Consider the following 4,818-nt stretch of genomic DNA (forward strand, 5'->3'; position numbering starts at 1 on the left):
GTAATTGGGAGAAAAAATAAAATATTATATAAAAAAGAGGAAGAACATTTTAAAGTTTGAAAAGTGCTTTACATGTGACCACATTTGGGCTTTATAATTATGGACAAGGGTTCCTAATCTTGGGACCTGTGAACTTTTTTTCCTAATATTTTAATAACTATATATAAATATAATTGCTTTCCTTTCCTCTGTAATCCTAAATCTTTTATTTTATATACTTAAAAACATTACTCAGGTAGGTAGGTTTCATCAGATTGTTAAAAGGATTCATTATACAAAAAAGTTGGTTATATAGCAAGGGTCAGAGACAGGGTTTGAATAATGAATGATTAATGGTAACAGGCATTAATATAACTTTTGTGAAGCTATACAATAATCCTGGGAGGAGGCAGATGGTAAAACTGAGGCAGACCTTATATGACTTGCCCAAGGTCACACAGGTGGGAAGTGTCAGAGCTTAGACTTGAACTCAGGTCTGTCCCAACCATGGGTCCAGTTTTCCTTTCTGTTGTTGCTGCTGTTCAGTCACACACAACTCTTCCTAACCCCATTTGGGCTTTTCTTGGCAAAGATACTGGAGTGGTTTGCCATTTTCTTCTCCAGCTCACTCTGCAGATGAGGAAACTGAGGCAAACAAGGAAGATTCTGAGGACAGATTTGAACTCAAGAAGATGGGTCTTCCTGCTTCAGGCCCAGCACTCTATCAACTGCACCACCCAGCTGCCTGGTTTCCTTTCTTCAGAACAAGGTTTCTGAAACTTTTTCCACTCCCAATCCCTTTTCACCCAAGAAATTTTTGTGCTATCTCAAATATATAGGTTTATAAAACAGGTACACAAATCAAACATTTACTGCTAATAAATCACAGAGAAATTTATTTTAAAATAATTCCTTGGAATACATATAATTTTACTATTTATTAAAGATGAAGGTAAAATTGCATACCAATGAGACAGATGTGCTGGTTTATTTTTACATAAAGAATTAAATCTTGGTGGAATATTTGATGCTGCACAATGTAAAGCATCTTCGAAGTTTTTTAGAGTTGACTGATATTTTGATTTTATAATTGTTAATGTTGAGAATGCCACTTTGCATAAATATGTAATATAAAATGGCAGAAATATGCTTAGAGACATTTCAAAAATTGTTGGAAATTCTGTCCTAATTCCAAGCTAAAATTCACTTAATGATTTTTTTTTTTAGGAAACTCAAATTTTAAACATGTAGCTTGATAACGGCAAATTCTTGAACTTTTAATGGCAGATGACTGAAGTTTTCTTCATATCAACTGAGTATGGTTTGTGAACCCAACTTAGTTTTTTAGAATCAAAATTTGAAGGGAAGTATTTCTGAAACTGTGTCTCCAGGCACTTCAGATGACCAATTATAATTCTTATAATTAAATCTTTGGGAAGGTTATTTTCAGTTACAAAATAATCTGTAAATTTCTTCCATATACTAATCTTTTAAGTAAAACTTTTAATTTTATCTTTTAATAAAAATGTTATGCTCTTTCCCTTGAAGCAACATGTTTAAACCACTGAGTTTTTCAGAAACATCTGACAAATAACACAGTTTTGAAAGCCATAAATCATTATGAAAAAAATTAACAAAATTGGATTTCTGCTCAATCAAAAATACAACTTCATCTCTCAATTTCAATAATCTGTTTAAGTTTCCCACTCGTGAAAGTGACCTTACCTCTGCATGTAGTAATAAGCTTTTGTAATCAGAATCCATGTCTTTCCAAAGGTTTGAAAACAAACAACTGTTAAAGATATGACTTTTACTGAAGTTAATGGTTTTGATAGTATCACAAAGCACATCTAACTCTGATGATTATTTTTTTGGCTACAAGTGCCTCCCAATAATGAATCATTCGGCGAGTAAAAGAGAGTAAATATATGCTCATTGCTGCCAGCTTTAACTTTTGTTATGAATGCAACATTCTCACCCATCATTGCTCCAGCACCATCTGTACAGACTCCAACACAATTTTTCCATTGTAAACCTTCATTTGTGAAAAAATCATTGACTTTAAGATACGCATCTTCCCCTCATGTGCTGAACAATAATTCCTCATGGATGCTTCCTTCATAAACATATCTTACATAAAGTAATAACTGTGCCATATTACAATTATCAGTTGTTTCATCTAACTGAATTGCAAACTTTGAACTGCCCTTAACCTGGTAATAAACTGCTGGAATTGGTCATTCCTGATTTTGGACATTCTTTTGGAAATGGTATCATTTGATAAAGGAATTTTATGAATTTCATCCCCATACTTTTTCCCATAACTATTTCTGACATTTTAATAGCAGCAGGTAACATAAGATCTTCTCTTATTGCATGGCATTTTTTAGCTTTTACAATTAAATAAAAAGTTTCATAAGCTACAAGTAAATACTTTTCATTGACAGCAACAAATTTCTCAAAACACTGTTTTTCTTTATTTGAAGATTTTAAAAGTCATTCAAAATATTCCTTTGGTTTATTGCAATACACCATGTGCTTGGTATTAAGAAGTCATTTTAGTTTGGCTATTTTCATGCTCTGAGCAGTCAAAACTTCATTACAAATTAAGCAACCAACGAGGTTTTTGTACACCATCATCATTATTAGAAATCCACACTGCAAAAATGATTTGACATAATTTCTTTTTCTTGTCAATTTAGGTGTACTACACCCTGGTGGTGAAGACTCTGCCCCCTTTGTCATCAGTATTTTTGGCTCTTCTGTTAAATTTAACCACTTATCCATAACCAAAACAATAAAATGTAAATAAATATTGCTAACAACTTTTCAAATAAATACAAGTTTAGTTTATGAAAATACATTTGTTGGTGCTTAATTTAAAAAACTGATGTTCACACTTATATATATATACAGCAGTAATGGTGGAGAAATATTAAAGGGCTGTCTTTACTTGCTTCAATTAAACATTTATGTTTCTGTAAAAGAAGGAGATAGCAATTTTTAAAATCAAATATTCTAACACAATACAATCCAAAGACATACCAATTTGACACTTATATGCTGAGGAATGATGGTAGGAATATATTAAAAAATCTTTATATTCCACAATTAAACTATTATGTTTCTGTAAGAGCTGAAAACTTTGCATGTACAGTAAAAACCTTGCAATTCATAACATGTAATAGTCTCAAGTCGGAGCCAAGGTATTTCTGGCAGTGTTTGTTGGTGTTGCGTGGCATGACAGCATGCATAGGGCAAAATGCACATGCTGTGTGTTCAGAACTAAGGCTGCAGTGAATTCACACAATGCAACATGGGTAAGTACTGCCAGAAACACTTCTGTTACATGTCTGCTTTTTAATTAATTTTTGGTCCTTGCATGTTCAGATAGCTTTTACTAGCACCAAGTTTTTCAAGACCCCCACATTCAGTTATGTAATCCCATGTGGTAGGGTGGGGAACACCCACACAGGAGACAGATGGCCCTCTAGGTCCTCAAGTACATCCCTTTGACTGAACCCAAACTTCACAGAACAAATCCCCTTAATAAAAGGATTTGTTCTATAAAACTTAGACTTAGTCCAAGGGTCAAGACTCACAGTTTAAGAAGTGCTGTTCAGAGGACCCCTAAAGTACATTTCAACTGTGAATCCTATGATCCTAATATACCAGGTCTACAAATAAGAGAGAGGCTTTAGAGAAAATTTCTTCACCTCTCTAGGCTCCATTTATATACCCTTCTGGGCCAAAGTTATAAACCACTTTTATTTCATGGACCATGAACTCCTTGAGAGCAGGGACTATCTTTTGCCTTTCTTTGTATCCTTAGCACTTAGCACAGAGTCCGGTACAGGGTTGACACAAACAGAAATTGGCAATTTGGTAGTAGGAACTTATGGTCCCTTCTTTAAAAAAAAAAAAAGGAAGAAAATCACACATGAGTTATCATTGATATATAGCTTTAAGGTTCTCAAAATGTTTTACAAACATGAGCTTATTTTATAAGAAAACAACCCTTGGAAGTAGATGCTACTATTATTTCCTCCCTTCCACAAATAAGGAAATTAAAGTCAAAAGGGGTTAAACCAATTGCCTAGGATCACAGTTACTAAGAGCCTAAAACAGAATTTGAGTTCAGATTTTCCAAACTCCAGGTGTAGCCCTCTATCCACTGTGCTATATCATCTGCCTATAAGATTGCAAATAAAGTCAATTTTATTGAAATAATTATCAAATACTTTAAAATTAATATTACCTTGAATTTTTTTTAAAAAATACATGGACCAGGGACAGCTAGGTAACTGTAGGACCTGAGTTCAAATCCAGCCTCAGACACTTACTAGCTGTGTGATCCTGAGCCAGTCACTTATGCCCGATTGCCTTTAAAAAAAAAAAGGGCCCCAGAATAAAAAATTCTTGCTAATATAGAAATATGTTCTGCCAGTTTCCACATGTATCATCAATGCCATGTTGCTTGCTGTTTCAATGGGTGGGGGAAGATTCTGGAACTCAAAAAAAAATCTGAGTTAAAACTACATTAGATAAAATAACCTTCTGCTGCTGGGTCTTTACAACTCTATCTTAAAAAGCTTCCAGGAGTCTAGGACTCTGCCCTTTGTAAATATATCCTTTAACAAGGCGGCTGCTACTCTCCCAATACTTATTCCTGCTGTCCTAAGAGCCGACCCGCCCATTGTCTTCTGCAAATGACCAGCAGGGGGAGACGTCCGTTCTGCTTGCCTTGAAGGGCAAAGAGCGCGCAGGCGCACTACGCACAGGGAGAAAGTCACAGCAGCGGGCTGCTAACAGCTGCAGAGAAAGGGGGAGGGGTGAGTC

This window comes from Notamacropus eugenii, chromosome 1, assembly GCF_028372415.1.
Source record: "Notamacropus eugenii isolate mMacEug1 chromosome 1, mMacEug1.pri_v2, whole genome shotgun sequence".
NCBI classification, from domain to species: domain Eukaryota; kingdom Metazoa; phylum Chordata; class Mammalia; order Diprotodontia; family Macropodidae; genus Notamacropus; species Notamacropus eugenii.